The sequence below is a fragment of the Hordeum vulgare genome, chromosome 6H (assembly GCF_904849725.1).
Source record: "Hordeum vulgare subsp. vulgare chromosome 6H, MorexV3_pseudomolecules_assembly, whole genome shotgun sequence".
NCBI lineage: Eukaryota > Viridiplantae > Streptophyta > Magnoliopsida > Poales > Poaceae > Hordeum > Hordeum vulgare.
The window spans coordinates 313,376,653-313,400,658 of record NC_058523.1 but is presented as its reverse complement, the minus strand read 5'-3'; the positions used below and the strand labels follow the sequence as shown (position 1 = coordinate 313,400,658).

At 42.2% G+C, this 24,006-nt stretch overlaps 2 pseudogenes; both read left to right on the top strand.

Annotated features, from left to right (window-relative positions):
* Positions 1 to 23,092, top strand: part of LOC123405442 — a 94,373-nt pseudogene extending 71,281 nt beyond the window's left edge.
* LOC123402212 lies at positions 20,475 to 22,615 on the top strand (annotated as a pseudogene).
* Positions 23,093 to 24,006: the final 914 nt, after the last annotated feature.

Below are 24,006 nucleotides of genomic sequence, written 5' to 3'. Positions count from 1 at the left end.
AAACAAGGCTTTTACTAATCATAAAGTGGAAGTAATGATAAAATCTTACGATGAGAAACTTGAACTTGAAGTTTCTATTCCTAGAAAATTGCATGATAAGTGGGAACATAATATAAAAATAAAGATAAATAAATATGAATTCAATTCTTTGTGTGAACTTTGTGCTAGTGTTTCAACAATACCCAAATCCCTTTGTGATGTCTTGGTCTCACTAATATTCAAGAGTGTTCCCCAAACTTGCATCTTCCAGATTCTACCATTAAGAAATACTTAGGTAGAATTAGTTATGTTATCATTATTGCGAAAAATAATTTTGTGCCTTTATATTTCATTTTTATTGATACTGATTGCAATCATACTTCTCCAATAATACTTGGAAGACCTTTCTTACGAACTATTGGTGCAATTATTGATATGAAAGAGGGAAACATAAGATTCAAATTTCCATTAAAGAAATGGATGGAACAATTCCCTAGAAATAGAAGCAAACCACCGTATGAATCCCTCATGAGGGATACTTATGTGTTGAGTGTCAAATATGACAACACTTGATCATATGAATTATGCCTAGCTAGGGCATGAAACAATATCGCTTGTTCGAAGGCAACCAAATAGTTATCTTAATTTCTATTTTTACTTTCTGTTTTGGTGTTATGAAATTATTAATGCCTCTGCAATGATTGCGTATTTATGTTGAAATTAGTGTTTGTTCCAAGTGAATCCTTTGGGATGACTTTTATGATAAGTATAATTGATACGGTGCAAAAACAGAAACTTTGACATCCAGTGCAGAATTTCATTGATTTTACTCGAACGTCTTTTTAAGATGAATTTGTGACATACTGTTTCTGTTCAAATTCCTCGGGTCTTCTTAATATTTCAGAATTTTTGGAGTTATAGAAGTATATCTTATTTACATATCATTACACACTATTCTGTTTTAGACAGATCCTGTTTTTTGCTTGCATAGTTTGTTTGTTTTGATGATGCCATGGATTATATTGGGGGGTAAAAGCCAGAGAGAAGTTAAAATATAGTACTTATTATTAAATTAAAAAATAATAAATTTATAACAGTATCTGAAGTATTTTATAAGTTTCTTATGCTAATGGATCTCACAAAGTGTTGTTGAGTTTTGAGAGATTGAAGTTTTGAGGTTTTGGGTGTTATCACGATGGAAAAAGGAATAAGGAGCGCAAAAGGCGTAAGCTTGGGGATGCCCAAGGCACCCCATGCTAATATTCTAGGAATAATCAAGCATCTAAGCTTGGGGATGCCACAGAAGGCATCCCCTCTTTCGTCTCAATCCATCACTGGAGATACATTTTTATTCGTCACATGATATGAGTTTTGCTTGGAGTGTTGATTGCTTTTGTTTGATTTTTATTTTTAGTTTGACACAATCAAAATTGTATGGACACACCAACTTGATAGAGACACACATTCATCATGATTTGTTAGAATACTCTATGTGCTTCACTTATATCTTCTGAGCTTAGAAGTTGCTCAAGTACTTCACTTATATCTTTTTGAGCATGGTAGCATATATATTTTATAGAAATATTTGCACTCTTGTTCTTCACTTATATTTGTTTGAGAGTTAAGGAATAGTAATGGTAATTTGCATGGATCATAATGGATAGTCCAAAAATAATAAGTATTCAATAAATGATAATCAAAACCATCATCTAGCACATAAAGAGAAATTGTGGGTTAATGATATTGATGTGGTAATATGAAAAAGGTTTGAGTGCGTCATTGTTGATTAGTAGAAGTACCGGTTTTATGATGTGTTAATTTATTGTTTGGCTGAATACTAAAAAGGCATGGTGCGGATGTGTGATCATTTCTATTCCTTGTTAAAATCCTAGTGATCTTTCGGGTCGAAGGCGCGCGATAGTTAATTCCTCGCAACCCCTCCCTTTGGGCATGCGAGTAGTGCTTTGATTTCTGATAAAACTAATAAAACTTTTCAATAAGTGCAGTATTTATTTATTACTAATGTGAAACCATGGACAAACGCAATCTCACCTCCTCATATTTTGCTAGCCTCTTCGGTATCGTGCATTGCCCATTCTCACCTCGAGGATCGGTGCAAACTTCGCCAATGCATCCAAACCGCGTGCCATGATACGCTTTGTCACACATAAGACTTTCTATATCTTCCTCAAAACAACCACCATACCTAGCTATCATGGAATTTCCATATCCATTCCGAGATATATTGCCATCCATATTCCACTGTTACACCATATGACTAGTTCGTTCATCATCACATTACTTTGCATTATCATAGAGAGCCGACATAGCATTTGTGGCAAAGCCACCATTCACCATATTACTGATACATGTCACACTAGATCATTGCACATCCTGATACACTGCTAGAGGCATTCATATTGAGTCATATTGCTTCATAGTTCTTCATATCGAGCTTTCATTGAGTTGTAAGTAAATGAAACTGTGATGATCATCATTATTATAGAATTATCAAGTGAGGAATTAAAAATGTGGGAGGCCAAATGAGCCCACCAAAATAAAAAAAATGAAAAAATGGAAAAATGAATGAGACAAAAAGAGAGAAGGGACTTTTCTACTATCCTTTACCACACTTGTGCCTCAAAGTGGCACCTTGTTCCTCATATAGAGAGTCTCGTCTTATGTCATTTTCATATGCTAGAGGGAATCACTTTTTTCATTATTATAAACTTGGCTTGCATATTCCGATGACGGGCTTCCTCAAATGCCCAAGGTCTTCATGAGCAAGAAAATTGGATGCACACCCCATTTAGCTTCACTTGAGCTTTTATACACTTATAGCTTGAGTGCATCATTTGCATGTCACCCCTACTCCTTGCATTGATATATAATGATGGGAATCTCCATAGCCCGTTGGTACGCCTAGTTCATGTGAGACTATATTTTCCACTTTTTTACCCTTTTGATATCTACCACCATATTCTATTCCACCCTTATGTTATAACCATGGTTCACGCTCGTGTATTGCATGAAGAATAAAAATTTGATTCACATTGAAAAATTACGATCCGGTTGCCCTACTTGGACACTATGGTGCTTGAAATTTGTATTAATGTGGTGAAGACAGAGCCATGCCTTGTTAATATGAAGATGAATGGGGGTAAACATTCTTTTAGGATCATATACTTTGAAATATTGATGGTTTTTTTGCTTGTGCTTATAAATATTACTATGTTGATGTTTGTTAATTCATCGTTTCTCATTGAGTAGACATGCAAAAGATTACATACTGAGTAGCACATCACATCAAAAATTCTGTTTTTATCATTTACCTACTCAAGGACGAGCATGAATGAAGCTTGGGGATGCTTGATACGTCTCCAACATATCTATAATTTTTTATTATTCCATGGTATTATATTATCATCCTAGGATACTTTTGGAGTAATAATTTACCAATTTATATTATTTTTTAGCACTAACCTATGGACTCACTTCCCGGTGCTAGTCGTTGTTTTCTCTGTGTTTCTTGCTTTTCAGGTTTACAGTACCAAACAAAGTCCAATTGCCCCTAAACTTTTTTATGATTTTTCTGCACCAAAAGAAGACTCGGAAGCCTCGAGAGAAGACCGGAGGCCACATGAGGGAGGCATAAGCCAACAGGACGCGACCAGGTGTGTCGGCCAACCCTGATGGCTTGTCCCTCCCTGGTGGCCCCTCTACCTCCGTTATTTGGCCTATATATTCGCATATATTCCAAAACCATAGGGAACATCGCAAAACACGTTTTCCACGATCGCAAGTCTATGTTCTAGAGCGATTCCATCTGGATCTCCATTCCATTACCCTGCCGGTTGGGGGATCGATCATGGAGGGCCTCTTCATCAACCTTGTTGCTCTCATGATGATGTGTGAGTAGTTCACCATAGACCTACGAGTCCATAGTTGGTACCTATATGGCTATCTCTCTCTCTCTGTTTTGATGTTCAATACAATGATCATCGCATCTTCACTTTGATCTATCCAATCTAATTCTTTTGTATGGTGTGTTTGCTGGTATACGATGAATTGTGGGTTTATGTTCAGATTATGCATGAAAAGTATTCAAGTCTTGTACGATTATTATGATTTTTGTTTGCATGATCATCATAGCTTCTTAAATTTCCCTGATCCATTGAATTGCTTTGGCCAAGTAGCTTGATATTTCTTCAGTGAGAGGGGTGCGTTGTAGTGGGTTCAACCTGGCGAGTTTATATATCCTAGTGACAGAAGGGGACAATATACATCTTTGTGTTGTTTCTACTAAGGCTAAAATGATATGGTTTATTTATATTGATCGAGTTTACTTTGTTCGGATCATGTCATCGTTCTCCAGGCATTACTCTGTTTGTCATGAACTTAATACGTAGAGAGGCAAGCATAGAAGCGCTCTATAAGTGGAGTAATAGTAGTAGGTGTAGGCAGGAGTCGACCTATGTTCTTATGGATGTGATGCATATGTACACATGATCATTGGCGTGAAAGTCGCATAACTATCCGCTTTTCTATCATTTGCCCAATAGTAATTTGTTCACACACCATATTTTGCTTTCACGAGAGATGCCACAAGAGAACACTACGCCCCCCGGGACTTTTCACTTATATATTCACAAAACTTATCTTTACCTCAGTGTTCTGATTTGTCTTTTATTTTTTTCTAATTTACAATTATCTACACACCTCATTTACTTGCAAATAATGAGATCAAGGGGATTGACAACCCTCTTCCCCGCGTTGGGTGCAAGTTGTTTGCTCTTTTGTGTGCAGCCACTGAAGACGGTTGAGGATTGATATTCCTATTGGTTTGATAAACCTTGCTTTCTTAAATGTGGGAAATACTTACCCGTATTGTGCTACAATGACCCGTTCCTCTTCAGGAAAACCCAACGCACATTAGAAGTATCACGAAGTATTTCTGGCGCCGTTGCCGAGGAATATCATCACCAACTATCAAGTAACTTCATACAAATTATCATTCACTTGTTCTTATTTTTATTCACTGTTATATTTTCTTGCTTCAAAAAAATCAAAAATATAAAATAATTTATATTTGCTTGTCACTAATTCACTTCTTTGCTCGCTAGTTCACTTCTCCTGCTTGTTACTTTGGTTGCTCGATCACCATGTCTCAAGATACTACTAATTTGCGTGACTTCTCAAATACTACTAATAATGATTTTATTAGTATTCCTATACCACCCGCCACTAGTGCGAAGGCTTTTGATATTAATGTTGCATTACTGAATCTTGTCATGAAAGAACAATTTTTGTGAAGTCCTAATGAGGGTCCCCTTGCTCATCTCAATACCTTTGTTGAACTTTGTGATATGCAAAATAAAAAGGACATGGGTAATGATATTGTGAAATTAAAATTATTTCCGTTTTTCACTAAGAGATAGAGCTAAGGCTTCGTTTTCATCTTCACCACATAATAGTATTAGAACATGGGATTGGTGTAAAGATGCTTTTATTACCAAGTGTTCTCCTCATGCTAAGATAGTCTCCCTTAGAAATCAAATAATGAATTCTAAACAACATAATCATGAACATATTGCACAAGCTTGGGAGAGGATGAAATTGATGATTAGAAATTTCCCTACACATGGTTTAAACTTGTGGATGCTTATCCAAAACTTCTATGATGGACTAAACTTTGTATCTAGAAATATTCTAGATTCCGCTGCAGGTGGTACCTTCAAGGAGGTGACCTTAGGAGAGGCCACCAAATTTCTGGACAACATCATGACTAACTACTCTCAATGGCATACCTAAAGAGCTCCAACTGCTAAGAAGGTAAATTATGTTGATGAAATCGTTGCTTTGAGTAAAAAAGTGGATGATCTAATGAATTTGGTTCCTAATAAAAATTCTCATGTTGATGCTAATGGCATGCCCTTTTCTACTTTGATTGAGCAAAATTAAAATTCCATTGATGTGAATTTTATCTCGCGAAATAATTTCAGTAACAATGCCTATAGGGGTAATTTAAATGCTAGGCCATATCCCGGTAATCCCTCTAATAGTTATGTCAACTCTTATGGAAATTCTTATGGAAGTACTTCTACCAATAATAATAATTTATCCTCTGATGTTGAAAACACCATTAAACAATTCATTAATTCTCAAAAAGTTTTGAATACTATAGTAGAGGTAAAGTTGCATACGATCGATACTTTGGCTAAAAACATTTACATAATTGCTCTTAATGTATAAACTCTTAAAAGTAAAGCTTTGCCACCCAATTATGATTTTAATGAGAATATTAAATCTATCCGGATACCTATTAATTAAATCAAGGAGAATACCACTAATTTGAAAGAAAGGGGGAATTCCTAGAAAAAGCTCTCCCACTCGGTTTTTACCAAAACCATGACGAAGATCTTAAAATGATTGACACTTCTCCCATTGAATCCTCATTTACTTATTTGAAAATAAATGATAAAGGCAGTAGAGATGAGTGAACTTTAGCTAGAGAGCGCCCCGTTTTCTTGGAGGGTGATGTTGCTAATGATAAAACTGAAAAAGTGGGTTTGGAGAGGTCAAAACTTTAACTAGTGATATGCCCACTATCTTGGATTACAAGGACTTAAATTATGAAAGTTGATATTTAGTAGAATTTATTTCCTTGTTAAAAACCATTATTAGCTCATCCAATGGTTATGAACAAAACAAGGCTTTCACTAATCATATAGTCGAAGTGATGATAAAAGGTTACGATAAGAAACTTGAACTTGAAGTTTCTATTCCTAGAAAATTGCATGATGAGTGGGAACATAATATAAAAATAAAGATAAATAAATATGAATGAAATGCTTTGTGTGACCTTGGTGCTAGTGTTTCAAAAATACCTAAATCCCTTTTGTGATGTGCTTGGTCTCACTAATATTCAAGAGTGTTCTCCAAACTTGCATCCTCCGGATTTACCATCAAGAAATCCTTCGGTAGAATTAATGATGTTATCTTATTGCAAATAATAATTTTGTGCCTTTAGATTTCATTGTTCTTGATATTGATTGCAATCGTACTTGTCCAATAATACTTGGAAGACCTTTCTTACGAACTATAGGTGCAATTATTGATATGAAAGAGGGAAACATAAGGTTCCAATTGCCATTAAAGAAATGAATGGAACACTTCCCTAGAAATAGAATCAAACCAACTTATGAATCCATCATGAGGGCTGCTTATTGGTTGAGTGTCAAATATGACAACACTTGATCATATGCATTATGCCTAGCTAGGGGCATAAAATAATATCGCTTTGTCGGGACCCCGATCCTAAGCCATTGGAATCCAACCTGTAACACATCGCATCTCTTTGCGGTCTCACGCACGGTTATCCCCACGACTGCACCCTTACCTTAGCTGGGACCGTTTGCGCCTTTTGACTCGCGTATGCAATTGTGTCGCTAGCAATCCAATGTCAAAGAACCCGGATCGACATGTCTAGTCATAAACTAAAGCGGTAGTTCAGTACAGGGACAGGCATACATGACCCAGCAAAGCAGGTGTCGGTCATCAGCGAATGTAGATGAGTCGTAGCAAGCTACAAGGACTCCATTACAACGCGTGACATTTCCCAAAGGGACAGACAGAACACCTAAGAAGGACACATGCGGGTAAACCAATGTGTCCGGAGCAGTAGCGAACTACCATGGCTCGATGGAATCACAAAGGGGCATTTCCCCGTAAGGAGTGCTACTAAAGCATACGACTAGGTATTCGAACCCCATACATATCAAGTACAACACATGTACGCATGGCATACCGATATGCATAGATACATCGATGGCATCACAACATAACCATAAACATACAAACTTTATTTAGAAGGCTCGGAAGAGCCTCACACATAATACTACACAGATATGGGTCTCACGACCCATCATCACAAGACATACACACAAGTCTTACAAGCCAGCGGAAGATTAAAACTGTCTGAGTACAGACAGACGGAAAGATAAAGGCACATGGCCTGACTATCTACAGACCCAGCCTAGGGCCAGGTCGTAGTTGGGACACCGGCTACTCGTCGTCGTCAACGTCTAGGTAGGACCCTCCATTAGGGTCATTAACAACCTCTGCAACAATTTATTAAACAAACGTGAGTACAAAAGTACTCAGCAAGACTTTAGGATAATCTATCTACTCATGCAATGTGTCAACAAGGAGTTGTGGGGTTTCACGCAGAAAGCCAGCATTTGACTCTTGGCTAGACAACTTGCATTTTTAAATAGTTTTGACAACTATGTTTCTCGCACACGAGTCCACTAACACCACAACAATACTCCATTGCGGAGTCATTCTGTCTCCCAACGGAAATGTCGTCCACGACACTCACACTTATCATGACAATTTTATGAGTAGCCATTTTAGTATTCTATGAACAACATATGTTTCCAAGTAGTCCATATCCGTGGCCGCGGCTATTCAAATAGTTCATAACCCTGCAGGGGTGTACTTCTTCACACACGCTCTCGCCACTTACGCCATGTGCAAATCATGCACCTCGGCAACCTTCAAGCGGAAGCCCAGCGAGGGACTCGGCCACGATCGTTAACCACGCTAATACTTAGTCCACGTTTATCGCCTATCTGAGGGTAACCCGCACGAAAGTCCGACCGAGGTTTCCGCCATGGCCCAAAATGATGTGCGCAGGGTTCCCAAGCCCACCATCGGGGTGCCACTTGGTACATCGTGCCACTGCCTACCGCATCATAGCCCACCTCTAAGGTTAGCGCTACGTACGGCCTCCACCATAACTATAAACACTAGAAACTACTTGCAACTCCTGGACCGAGTACTAGGCGATTAATAAGTCGAGAGGGTCAGTTAAGTATCCCAATGTGTGGTAGTATCTAGTCTTGGATTACATACACGGAACTCAGTTCCTAAGGACGGTTCCAATGAAACAACCCGCCATGTACTCCTACATAGCCTTTCACTGGTACCTTTTCCAAATCAGGTTCAACACACAACCTATAGTAACTGGACACATTCTCACGGTCATGTTCATCACCCAAATGACAGACCATACACAACTCTAAGCATAGCATGCATAGCAGGATAAGGCACATCATGGCTCAAGCATCTACCAGGTATGCTAGGTTGCAAGGTTCAGCTATTTACTGTGATAAGGACAGGTCATGCAAAGGAACTTGGTTCAACTAACGTGGTAAAAGCATTGAAAGCATTTTTATCTAATGCAATAAGTAAGAGCAGGAGCGAGAACATGGGATTTATCGGAATGATCAAAATGGTTGCTTGCCTTGTTGCTCAGCAGAGGGGTGATATCCGTCAGTCGGATAATCAGATGTATCCGGAGGGGCGGAGCCTACCGGAATAACAACAATCAATCAATATCAAACATATGCAACAAAATGATGCATGAAATGCAATGTAGCATGGTTTGAGATGACTAACAGAACCTTTTGGGTGATCTTGATTTGAAATCATAATTCAAATATCCTTTGTATTATAATTTAGCAAATTCTTTTAATTGATTTGACCTCATGTTGTTTCATACCTTTGTTTTTCATACATGAAAATAGCACCATTGGATTCCTTGAATTTTTCTGATCATTTGACATATATTATTTGTCAAATTTGGAGTTATATTCAATTTTCTATGAATTTCCAAAGTTTTGGACTTATTCTGGAATTGTTTTTAAACAGAAAAGTTTTTATTGCATCAGCATGACATCAGCAAGTCAATCTCGCCGTTGAAAGTCAAACCTGACCAGTGGGACCCACTGGTTAGTGACTCTGGCCAGTTTTTAATTTAATTTTAACTTGATTAACTAATTATCAGGGTTGGACCCACATGTCAGTGTCTGATTAGGTTTTAAAATAATCTTTTTTTTCTTTTGCTAATCTTAATTAGCTTGGGGGCTCGCCCCACTTGCCAGTGACTCAGGGGAGTCAGATCCACCGACAGCGAGGTGGATCTCACCGGCGATGAGCCTCCGGCGACCACAGAAACGGCGGAGGGGCTCGGGATTTTCATTCCGACGACCAAACTTCATGCGGAGGGCACCAGACGAACGGCACTTCACCCGCGGTTCCATTTTTGCACGCGGCAGGGGGTGAAATGGTCGGAGATGACGCTGGCGACGAGCTCGGCGGCGGCCGAAACTCGGGCATCATTGGGGGCACTGCTACGGGGCTCAACACGCGCGGGGCTAGGCTCCTACAGCACCTACGCAATGCACTAAAGCCATTGGTGGCCTCAGAAAGACCAGCCGTTCACCGGAGAGCTACCGGCGACGAGCTCCCGCGACAGATCTCGTCGGGCTCCGGTGGGATCGGGTGAAAGAGGAAGGAATCGAGGGGGGAAACTTGGGGGAAAGATTCCGAAGCTCAAGAGGAGTGCAGAGGCGACGAGAGCAGGCTCGGGGATGGCCTGAGGAGGGAGAACGACGGCGGCGAGCTCCGGTGACCCGAGGAGGAAGATGACGGCGTCACGGCGTTTCAGTGCTTCTCGGTGTCGAGCGATTAGCTTAGGAGCTTCAGGGAGCTTTGGTGGAGCTGTTGCGTGGATCAGGAGAGAGGAAGAGAAGCTGGAGTGACAGCTAGCTCGAGCTCGAGCTCGCGGTCATGGCGGCCGAGAGGGGGAGAGAGGAGGGGGCGAATGGCGAGGGGATGAGCACGGGGAGGTCTTCGAGGAGCTTATCCCCTTCGCGCCAGCGCGATGCGGTGGCCAGGCAGGCACGCAGGTGCGTGGCCGCGCCGGAGGGAGCGGTGGCCACCTCCTGGTGCCGACTAGCACAAGGAAGACGACAGGCGCTATGGTGGGCTCGGCCTCAGGTGAGCGACAGGTAAGGTTTTTCCTATTTCTCTTCTTTTCTGTTTCTGTTTTATTCTTACCGACTTTGTTTTGTTTTATTTTTGGCTCCAAACTAATCCTAGAATAGTTTGAATGATACTGGAGTGTTAGTTGGAATATTTCCAACCACATATAAAGTTTTCAACATTTTTGGAAACTTTGAATTATTTGAAATCAAATATATAATTGGTTTAGTAGATTTTATCTTAAATTTAAAATTCCAAAAGTATTTTGAAAATATGTTTCACCTATGATATCTTGTTTTCAACATTTATCTAAAATATTGAACTTTTATGAAGGCCATTTTGGGTTCATTGATTTGTTACTACTTTGGTTTTCTTTTGAATATAGAGTTTGTTGAGGTTTTGCTTTGATTTCATTTCCTTCCTTGAGTGCAATTCAAATTATTAAGATGCAATGGAAGAAAACATGAGCTCAAATTTTCTAAACCCTAATGGGGATCAGGGATGTGACAACTCACCTTCACTCAAAAGAATCTCGTCCCGAGATTTGGAAGTCGTCGGGAATAGCGCGGGATACTCAAGTCGGAGACGATCCTCTCTTTCCCATGTTGCTTCTTTTTCAGAATGATTTGACCATTGAACTTTAAGAAACTTGAGGTTTCGACGTCGAGTGGTACGCTCATCTTGATCTAGAATACGTACAGGGTATTCTCGGTATGAAAGGTTGTCTTGGAGATCAAGCGTTTCGTGGTCCACTTCACGGATAGGATCCGAAAAGCAATACCTGAGTTGCGAGACGTGGAATACATCATGAACCTTGGAAAGATGCGGAGGAAGTTCCAATTGGTAGGCAACTTCTCCTCGTTTGGCAAGAATGCGAAAAGGACCGATATAACGAGGAGCCAACTTACCCTTGATACCGAAACGATGGGTTCCCTTCAAAGGTATAACCCGAAGGTAAGCCTTCTCATCAACTTCAAAGGTCACAGCCTTATGATGACGATCATATTGGCTCTTTTGATGAGACTGGGCTGTTTTCAACTTTTCACGAATAATGCGAACTTGCTCTTCTGCATCCTGGATCATATCCGGACCAAAGAGTTGCATCTCTCCGGTTTTTGACCAATTAAGGGGTGTTCGACATCTTCGTCCATAGAGAACTTCAAAAGGAGCTTTGCCCAAGCTTGATTGGTAACTGTTGTTATAAGCAAATTCGGCGAATGGAAGGCACTTCTCCCAATTCATACCGAACGATATAACATAAGCTCGGAGCATATCTTCTAGGATTTGATTCACCATTTCTACTTGACCACTTGATTGAGGATGGAAAGCAGTGCTAAAAGATAAGTGAGTCCCCATGGCATTCTGAAAACTCTCGCAGAAGCAAGAAGTAAAGATAATTCCAGGTCTGAGTTAATCTCCAGAGGAACACCATGAAGAGACATTATTCGAGAGAGATATAACACTGCTAGCTGGCTAGCTGTTATACTCTCACGAACTAGAAGAAAATGAGCTACTTTGGTAAGACGGTCAATGACCACAAAGATAGCATTATTTCCTTTCTTGGTCTTGGGAAATCCGGTGATGAAATCCATACTGACTTTATCCCATTTCCATTCAGGAATAGCTGAAGGTTGAAGGGTGCCAGCAGGCCTTTGATACTCTGCCTTAACTCGACGACAAACGTCACAGTTAGCAACGAACTCAGCAATTTCTCTCTTCATCCTAGTCCACCAAAACCTCTGGCGTAGGTCCTGATACATCTTAGTACTACCAGGATGAATGGTGAGAGGAGAATCATGAGCCTCCTTAAGGATCAATTGCCGCAGACGTTTGCTCTTAGGAACCACTAGACGGTTCTGAAAGAACACAAGTCCTTGCTCATTAATAGAGAAATCCCTAGCGTTTCCGCTAGCTATATTCTCCTTGATCCGGGATATACCCTTATCATATGCGTGCACGGCTATAATTTGATCCCTAAGAGTAGGCTTTGCCACCAGGGTAGAAAGGAATCCTTGAGGAACAATGTGAAGATTTAACTTCCGAAATTCCTCATAGAGATGTGGTTGACCTCATTGTAGCATCAGGTTGTTACAGTAAGACTTACGACTTAGTGCATCAGCCATAACATTGGCCTTCCCCGGGGTGTAAGTTATCCCTAAGTCGTAATCCGTGATCAACTCAACCCACCGTCTTTGCCTGAGATTCAAATCCGGCTGGGTGAAGATATATTTTAGACTTGGGTGATCAGTTAATATTTCGCAGCGATTACCACGAAGGTGATGTCGCCAGGTTTTAAGTGCATGGACTACTGCTGCAAGCTCAAGATCATGTGTGGGATAATTATCCAAATGTGGACGCAACTGTCGAGATGCGTATGCAATCGCATGACGATCCTGCATGAGAATGCAACCTAATCCTTGTCGCGAGGCGTCGCAATAGATAACAAAGTCCTTAGACAAATCTGGTGGTAACAACACACGTGCGGAAGTCAGGCGTCTTTTCAGTTCCTGAAAACTATGCTCACACTATGGTGTCCACTCGAACTTTTTATATTTCTTGAGGACTTTAGTTACGGGCTTTGCAACCTTGGAGAAATTCTCGACAAAGCGGCAGCAATAGCTCGCTAGACCAAAAAAACTCCTAACTTGCTTAACCGATTTAGGTTGAGTCCAATCAAGGACAGCTTGAACTCTCTCGTGATAGACAGCAATACCCTTACTAGAGATTACTTGGCCTAGATAGGTCACTTCTGGTAACCAAAATTCACATTTTGAAAACTTGGCATAAAGGCGATGCTCTCAAAGTTTCATCAATACCAGCCTTAGATGCTCGGGATGTTCTTGTTCGTTCTTCGAGTAAATGAGAATATCATCGAGGTATACTACGACGAATTTATCCAAATACTCCATGAAGACTGAATTCATCAAGCGAGAGAAAGTGGTTGGGGCATTGGTTAAACCAAAGGACATGACGGTCTACTCGTATTGGCCGTAACGAGTGACAAAAGCCATTTTTGGAATGTCCTCGTTCTTGATCTTGATTTGATGGTAACCCAACCTCAAATCCCTTTTGGAGAAGACTCGGGATCCAGCGAGCTGATCATACAGGTCGTTGATCCTGGGGAGCGGATACTTGTTCTTTATGGTGACCAGATTAACTGGTCGATAATCTACAACCATCCGATCCGTTTCGTCTTTCTTCTTAATGAAGAGGACGGGACAAGCCCAAGGAGAAGAGCAAGGACGAATGAAACCTTTATTCAAGGCCTCATCTAGTTGCTTCTTAAGTTCGGCTAGCTCCAAGGGTACCATCTTATAAGGTCTTCTGGCTATTGGGACAGTTCCGGAACAAGGTCTATCACAAACTCTACATCCCTGTCAGGTGGAATTCCTGGCAGTTCTTCTGGGAAAACATCCGGAAAGTCACGGACTACCGGAATGTCTTCAAGTTCTAGAAGAGGTTTGGCATTGAGGGAATAGAGTTGATATTTGGCAAATCGAGTAGAGACATTGACTATCTCACTCGAGGGATGGGTAAGCTGAACATTTCTAGAATGGGTATCAATCTTGGCATAATAAGCTGACATCGAGTCCATACCCAAGATGATATTGATATCCGAAGATTTCAAGGCTATCAAAGATGCTAGAAAAACTAGCCTGTCTACTAGAATTTCATTGTCATAGGTTATCCTGGAGGTTTGCCACTTACTACCAGGGGTTTGGACAACCAATGGGATTGGCATATCACAGAAAGACATGTTATGCAACTGTGCATAACTTTCTGAAATGAAGGAATGAGATGACCCAGTGTCAAAAAGAACAGACGCTGGGTGATGATTAACAAGGAGCGTACCCAAAATGACGTCGGGATCCTCTGCAGCTTCTTCTGCTGAAACATAGTTCACACGGCCACGTGCAGGAGTTGGCTTCACATAGTAAGCTTTACCCGACTTGCCTTGCCCAACGAACTTTCCAGGTTGCTTGGCACCCATATTCTGAGGACACTCTTGGGAGTAGTGCCCTGGTTCTCCACACTTGTAACAGATCACCTCATTGGCACGTGATGCAGCATTGCTAGCTGGACCACCATAGGTTTTTGCTGGAGGGTTGATCTGATTCGTCTGAGGCGCCACATAGGATGGCCTCGGGGTATATCTTGGCGTCACAGAACTATTTGGAACCCATAGCCTGCGTTTTGGGAACGCTGAACCAGATGACGAGCCAGAGTCACGGGAGTGCTTCTTTGTGGCTTCATAGTCGGTATGACCAGTCTCGGCACTGAACGCCTTGTTGACAAGAGCTTGAAAGCTTGTACATTCATGGAGGCGCAAATCACGACGAAGTTTAGGGCTCAGACCCTTGCGGAATATTGCTTGCTTCTTGGCGTCAGTTGACACCTCTTCAGTTGCATAGCGGGCGAGGTTACCGAACTCGTGGCTATATGAATCCACGGTCAATTTTCCCTGGGTGAATGCACAGAACTCCTCTCTCTTTCTGTCCATCAGACCCTCTGGAATATGGTGCAGACGGAAGGCTGCACTAAAGTGTGCCCATGTGGCTACTGGTTCAGCAGGACACATAGCTTCAAAGTTCTCCCACCACATATTGGCGGGTCCTTCCAGAAAGTACGCCGCAAAGGTCACCTTGTCGGCCTCAGAAACATTTGCAGAGCGAATCTTGCGCGATATACTGCACAACCAGTCATCAGCGTCGAGGGGGTCGACGGAGTGATGGAACTTCGGAGGATTCAGCTTCACAAATTTATTGAGGGACACTGCATCATTCCTCGGCTGACGAGCCGTATTTTGCTCAATACGCTCTAGCAAACGGTTGGTCTCCCTTTTATTTCTTTCTGCCTCAAGCATAACTTCCGCCAGAGAGGGCGGGTGAGGTAGTTCCTCCTGTGATGCTTGACTACCCTCTCCCTGCTCATGAGCAGGGGCACGGTTCAACCTGGTGAACACCATCCTGACAAAAAAACTCACAGCTTAGACCAATATCAACATCAATACTAACTATGGATTAAGAATGCACTGAACACATGGAATGCGGAAATGAACATCCGAACAACATGGTAACAAGCAACTGCTATATATACACCATGGTTCATACACACCATTACATAGTTCAGTACAACCTTAACCGAAGAGCAAACTACTGAAAAGATGACACAACTCATCAGAGGCTTTCGAAGCTTCCTATACATTATTTATCTATGCCTCCGAAATTCATCTCACGACATAATCATACTCCACAAGACACACAGAACTATGGAAGTACAGCTACTACCATACTACTCTTCCACTCACGGATTCAGGCATCCTCATAGAACATCTCATAAAGGTTGCCTCCATGGCCTGGAAGCTCAACCTGAGGATCAGGAAATACACGAGCCTGAGTACCCTGGGAACTGTAAGGACACGGATGTGGCCTTGGTCCCTTGACTGGTGGTAGTAGAGGTCCCCGAAGAGGGGTGACTCCTCCTATAGCAGGCCAGTAAACATGAGCCGGAAGATGGGTCCTAACAGAGTTCAGCATCTCCATATCTCCATACCCTGTCTGGACTATAGGTGACAGCTGCGTCAAAGCCGTCCATAGACGGGCACGTGTAGCATAGAGCTCCATACGAAGGGCACGAGCATCCCTGTCTCTATTCTCTAGCATCTCAGAAGTGGACTGCAGCAGCGGATCCTCCATAGAGGAATCAAAGTAGACCCCACTAAGTTATCCTTCTTCTCCTGGCTGAGAGGCAGGAACATAGCAGAACTCTGAATTCTGCAACAGTGCATGTCTAGCCCTCATGATGGTAAGCATTGAATAGGCAGCATCTTGTACTGCCATGTCAATAGTAACCCCCAATCCCTAAGACCAATGGATCGGCTCCTCAGCTCCAGGGTAATCTGGGAATACCCTAACAGTGCACAGAAACTGACTTTGATTGAAATCCGGGTACTGCTCCTCCACTGCGTACTCTGGGTACCAGCGGTAACCGGCTACTAACATCATCCAGACTAGCATGGTCGTGTGACTCGGCACATCAATGCACCTAGTCAGACGGACCACCTGACGAGAAGGACGTCTAGGCATCTGAAAATTGAGAGTAATGCAAAAGCATTAGAGCTCTCAAGACAAAATTTGGGCAGCATAACGGATGTAAATGCTCAAAAACAATTTTGAGACATCCCACAAAGATAGGATAACATAACCACTCAACTATCAAGTTCAATTCCATGGTCACCAAAACTTACTTTCTTTTCCTTGGAATAAAAGAAACCCGGAGTAACACTCGACTCGTTGTCCTATAATCTACCAATCAGAAAAACACGAGCCTAAGAGAAAGATAAGTAACCTAGTCCTTAATCTCCGCAGAAAAGACGAGGATGACCAGAATAGAATAACTTGAGAAGAGAAGCAAGAGTCTTACGTTCCCTTCCACAAACAATTCCCTTATATATAACTAAAGCAATTCTAGACTCAACTTCGACCAGTTTGGCTTAGTAATCCTACAGTCAGTCAAGCTCTGATACCAACGCTATTGGGACCCCGATCCTAAGACATAGGAATCCAGCCTGTAACACATCGCATCTCTTTGTGGTCTCACGCACGGTTATCCCCACGGTTGCAGCCTTACCTTAGCCGGGACCGTTTGCGCCTTTTGACTCGCGTATGCAATTATGTCGCTAGCAATCCAATGTCAAAGAAACCGGATCGACTTGTCTAGTCATAAACTAAAGCGGCGGTTCAGTACAGGGACAGGCATACATGACCCAGCAAAGCAGGTGTCGGTCATCAGTGAATGTAGACGAGTCGTAGCAAGCTACAAGGACTCCATTACAACGCGTAACATTTCCCAAAAGGACAGACACAGCAGCTAGGAAGGACACATGCCGGTCAACCAATGTGTCCCAAGCAGTAGCGAACTACCATGGCTCGATGGAATCACAAAGGGGCATTTCCCCGCAAGGAGTGCTACTAAGGCATACGACTAGGTATTCGAACCCCATACATATCAAGTACAACACACGTACGCATGGCATACCGATATGCATAGATACATCGATGACATCACAACATAACCATAAACATACAAACTTTATTTAGAAGGCTCGGAAGAGCCTCACACATAATATTACACAGATAGGGGTCTCACGACCCATCATCACAAGACATACACACAAGTCTTACAAGCCAACGGAAGATTAAAACTGTCTGAGTCCAGACAGATGGAAAGATAAAGGCACATGGCCTGACTATCTACAGACCCAACCTAGGGCCAGATCGTAGCTGGGACACCAGCTACTCGTCGTCGTCAACGTCTAGGTAGAACCCTCCACTACTAGGAAAAGGGCTATAGATGATATAGACACTAACGGCGCACCACACAAGTAGTGCGCCACTACTATATAGCAGTGGCGCACCATGTGCAGGTGTGCCATTAGTGTGATGGGCACTAATGGTGCACCACACACTCGGTGCGCCACTACTATAATTTTTTATTTTATTTTTTGCAAAAGTACTAATGGCGCACCGGGGCAGAGTGCGCCATTACTAGTTTAACTAGTAATGGCGCACCACTCACCCAGTGCGCCACTACTATAAAAAAATTTTGCAAAACTACTAGTGGCGCACCACCAGCCGGTGCACCATTAGTAATCATGGTTACTAATGGCGCATTTGTAGGTGGTGCGCCACTACTATATATTTTTTTGCAAAACTACTAATGGCACACCACGAGGTGGTGTGCCATTAGTAACCAAGGTTACTAATGGTGCATTTGTAGGTGGTGCGCCATTAGTAGTGTCTGTTTCGCTCCCAATCGAAATTTTAGTTTCCCTCCTCTCCACCGAAAACGCTCCCCCCACTACGCGGAGCGCTCCCCCCAAAAACTTGAAACGAGAACCGCCCTGCACCCGGTCCATAGACCCCATCCCCGCCCGCAAACCGCTTCCTCCTCCCGCACACCACCTGTCGCCGCCGCCGCCTCGAGGTCGTCCGCAAGGGCAACGCCGCCGTCGGCGTCCGCGGCACCGACACTGTCGTCCTCGGCGTCAAGAAGAAGTCCACCGCCAAGCTCCAGGACTCCAGGTACCATCGAATCCCCTTCCCCCTCTCGCTCCCCCTCCTCCCCACCTCGCGTTCCGGCCCGCAGATCTCATCTCGCCCTCCTCCTCTCGCAGGTCCGTGCGGAAGATCACGAGCCTGGACATGCACGTCGCGCTGGCGTGCGCGGGGCTCAAGGCGGACGCGCGGGTGCTCATCAACCGCGCGCGCGTCGAGTGCCAGAGCCACCGCCTCACCGTCGAGGACCTCGTCACCGTCGAGTACATCACCCGCTACATCGCTGGCCTGCAGCACAAGTACACCCAGAGCGGCGGAGTCCGCCCCTTCGGCCTCTCCACCCTCATCGTCGGCTTCGATCCGTACATGGACAAGCCCGCCCTGTACCAGACCGACCCCTCCGGCACCTTCTCCGCCTGGAGGGCCAACGCCGCGGGGAGGAACTCCAACTCCATGAGGGAGTTCCTGGAGAAGAACTACAAGGACACCTCCGGCAAGGAGACCATCAAGCTCACCATCTGAGCCCTTCTAGAGGTATTTATGTTGCAATTGCTTCTTGTTAGTTTTATATCCAACAGAATATACCTCAATGTGCTGTCATAATCTGAGTTATAGGACTTGCATAAGTGTTTGGAACCTTGTTTGTTCTTGTGACTGTGATTAAACATGAGTATTTCTAGATAAAAAATCGCGTGTTGGTTTATGAATGCTATAACAAATCACGCACGTGTATGCTAGATAAAAGTAGCAACCAAGCTAGTAGCTTCATGACATTTCAGCTCATATAGTTTTTTTATATAAGAGAGATTCTGCATTTTAATAGAACACATCGTGAATAATTATGAATTTCCTTTTTTAGGACTATTTGTTTTGATCCAACGGTCAGGTGTTGCTCACCAGAAACATGCCTGTCTAACCAGATAGGAAGGCATGCCCTGTTTTTTTCCTGCGGTAGATCTGAGATGGGAGGGGTGCCGAAGTCCTGAGTTGTCGTTTGTCCTCTATATGCAACCATGATGCAATCGTCGATTGACAGACAGTCAATTGTGTCATATGCAGGTTATATTCTAACATCTCAATTTGTCACTTGGCAGGTAACGTCGATACCGCGGTCTTCTTGGTTGCTCTGATGCGAACTACAGCGTCCTTCACAGGGGTCTAGAGGGCAGTGATCTTACTCGGGAAGCCATAGACAGTCCGAATCTTATCTGCGCCGGTGCTGCTGTTCCGCAAAATCACTCCTCTCGTTGGAACGGTTGATTGACGATAGTATAGGTGCCGAATATGCTTGTGAATTGGTGATTTTTTCCATCACTATCTATTGTTGCCGTAGGCGAGGAATTCAGTGGCAAGTTCGTATGCGTGAGCAGACAGGGAAATTCATAGCACAACTCGGGCTGTCGATTCAAGGCCGGGTTGATGCTTCCTCTGGACGACTCCGTGCTATATCTGAGATGTCGGCCATGTAGGATTTGGATAGCACAAAATGCGAACCCTTGACCCTTGTGGTTTCTATTTTTCTTTTTGGGACACACACGTCGTCCGATGTTTTCTAGTCGTAGTTGTCACTTCCTGACCATATGTCCTAAACCTTATGAGATGGTCGGCATGGCCAGTACATACCATCAGACTTGGTGCCTATCACATGTCTTTCCATTTCTATGTTGATGTGGTGATTATAAATGTGGAACAACAGTCCTTGGCTTTTCCTGACTTAGTGAATTCATACATGATAACCTCATTTCATTGTTAACTGAATATTTCAACCTGTCAAAGATGTGATTGTAGATCAGCACACAAGGATATATTATTTCCTGGCTTGTTTGTTTTTTACTTTACAGAAAACCTGCAGTATGGTTTCAAACTGTTAGTTTTGTTGCCTATTGGTGGTGAGGGTTAACACAGTATCACGAGCCTTTAAATTTTTAATGTCAATGCCATTTGATTATGAGCTGTGAGAGCTTGTGGCTTGTTTCCATCCTGCTGTAGATTTAGGATTTCAAATTACAGTGATTATAGATGTGTCTGTTGTTCTTATATCACAACGTAGAGGTGCTCATTCTCTGACATTATGCTTTGAATTAAACAGAATGAAGTATTACAATGGGCGTCTGTTCCACAAGGTGGAGAAGGATTTCCTGGCACAATCTGGGGACCCTACTGGAACTGGCAGTGGTGGTGATTCCGTGTACAAGTGAGCATTGTTTTACTGAACTCGCATATATGTGTTCGCCCCAACTTATGTTTTTGTGTGCGTGCATGTGTGTGTTACTACTTACTAAGCTCTGAACCTTATACTTTGGTCTTTTGTTTTCGATATTTACTTGAACTTAGGCTGGCTATTATTGTCAAAGATATGCCTGAAAGCTGAATCTTCTTTCTCTAGGTTCCTTTATGGTGATCAAGCTCGATTTTTTAATGATGAAATCCGTCCAGAATTAAGGCATTCAAAAACTGGTACTATTGCTATGGCAAGTGCTGGTGAGAATTGCAATGCCTCACAGGTACAATATTACAACACTACTGATGTTTGATTTTTTAGGACCTAAGTCTGCCTGCTTCTAACTTATTGATATCTATTTTTTATTTCTTTAATTCTACATCACCTTGAGGGATGATGTCGATTAACTTGACGACAAGCACACGGTTAGTAGTAGCTTATTCACTGTTTTCTTTTTTCTGTCTGGGTGAGAGGCTGATGATTGCTTCAGTGAGTTCATCACTTTGTTCTGTTGATTGCAGGTCTTTGGGACGGTTGCAGAAGGTCTTGACACACTGACAAAGATAAATGAAGCTTATGTTGATGATAAAGTAAGACCGTTTAAGGACATAAGGTAGAATATTGTTTCACACCTGTGGTAAATTGCATAGTTAAGACATATCTGCCAAAAGAACGGGGCTGTTGATTTGGTGCCCTTGAGAACCAAAAGTTTGCCAGCCTTCTCAAACTGTAGCTGCTTTTTTTTATCTACTATATGGTTTGATGCCAAAATTTTAGGTTAAGTTCTATCTACCCGTCAGTTCATTTTTGGGGCCAAGTGTGGCCCAAATCTGAGCTGCCAGTTTGGTTTGCAGAATTTTGCTGGGTTTCCATGGGCTAAATTTAGGCACACACCAAACATACCTTTTTTTCTTTTCCAGCATTAACTTGCTTTCATTCTTTATGCTTGCTGATTGTTCGCCAATTTTCTAATTGACAGGATTAAACATACATATATCTTGGATGATCCTTTTGACGATCCTCCTCAGCTTGTTGAACTTATTCCTGAGAATTCTCCATTAGGAAAGCCACATGATGAGGTAAGTCGAGTTATGTCATTTGTGTTCATTTCAGCAAGATCTCGAGTATGAATGCACCTGTCTCATTGACATCCTTCACCATATAAAAGTGGTTATGTTCTCAATGCCATATTTTGCCTTCTCGGTGTGCAAATTCACAGGTTGCAGAAGAGCACCTAGAGGATAGTTGGGTCCCTCTAGATGAAACAGTGGATCCTGGTCAGCTTGAAGAGTTGATCCGCTCTAAAGAAGCACATGCTAATGCAGTGATCCTTGAGAGCGTAAGTCCTGGTGTCATATCAAAACCAACACCTTACTCGTTAGTACTCCTAGTTACCATGTCATGGTTATTTAATTCAATCATCACCAAGCTGTGTTAGGAAGAAACTCTAAATGGTTGTTCTAATTCCACACCGGAGCCTCTTACAGTCATTGCCTATTTGTGCTCTCGCCTCTTCAACAATCAGTAGAGCATCATTCTGAAGTCAGCTAAGTAGCAAGCTAATGTGGTTGTCGCCTTGCAGGTACAACAACTAAGAAAGATGGGAGAGAAAATGGGAGTGGAAAACACTTAAATTTGGAGCTGCATGAATTAATATGTGAGTATTTTTATATACTTTGTTGATACACTTACCAGTAACTTTTTTAAGCAGGATTGAATATTCAAATCATTTGCTGATGACCACGCTCCCGTGTGTCTTCCTAAATTTCTGGCTTGATTCATCATCATATAGTTGAAGGGCTTTAGTGATGATATTACCTTTCTTTCTCTGAATAACCCTCGTGTTGTATCTTCATAGGTTTGTAGCACAATTGATCTAGCGTCGTTGATTGTCAAAGCTTTGCTAGATTACACACATATCCCATCACTGTTTGATACTTTCTTCACCGATGCATCGCTTCATGGTCTTAGTGCTGACAGGAAGAAAGTAGTCCAGGCTAAATGATTAAACACCCGAATGGCGGTAGCCTAGTCATCTTTCCGCAATTTTTTCATCCCATTTTTTCCCAGTTGGTTGTAATTTATGCATTTCACATGTAAAGACAAATAAAACTGAAGCAACTACACATAATATTTATATCGGCAGTGCATAGTTCAATATCACTCTATATAATAGCTCAATGCATAGTTTTACAAGCACTGGAACATAGTTCTATATAATAGCATGTGAGATTATTATAACTTTTATAGAAACTATATTGTTAACTATGATATCACGATAATCTTTTGATCGAATATTTTTAATACGCATATGAGATTTTAACAACTTGATCTGGTTCCACTTTCTTCACAAATTTGTGCAAAATGTTTTCATGTACTCAACCTATTGATGCACATGGACATGATGACTCTTTAGCGTTTATGGACCAACCAACCTGTAATCATGGACCTTATTGTCTTGTAGACCATTTGGTGTTTCGAGTGTTTTGGATCTTGCACTTTATGCATGTAGATACAAACTTGTGTGTTCTGGACCATCTAAAGTCTCTCATAGTAACCAATAGTCCTTATCTTTTTGTGACTTGTGTGTTCTAGATGATTGTTAAGATGGTCAAAACTATGCTTCCTCTAGGTTAATTTGTTTGTCAACTTGCGTTCAATGTATGTGCATGTTTATAAACATATTTTCATTGTGGTGTAATATGTGTTTATCTTGAACCTTCTTGTGGGTGTGAGGATAATAATTGAATATTTTCAGAGCTAGTAGTATAACCTGTGGCGCACCATGAGCTATACTAATGGCACACCTGGGAGGCATACTAATGGCGCACGTGGGAGGCATACTAATGGCGCGCCTGGGAGGCATACTAATGGCGCGCCTGGGAGGCATACTAATGGCGCGCCTGGGAGGCATACTAA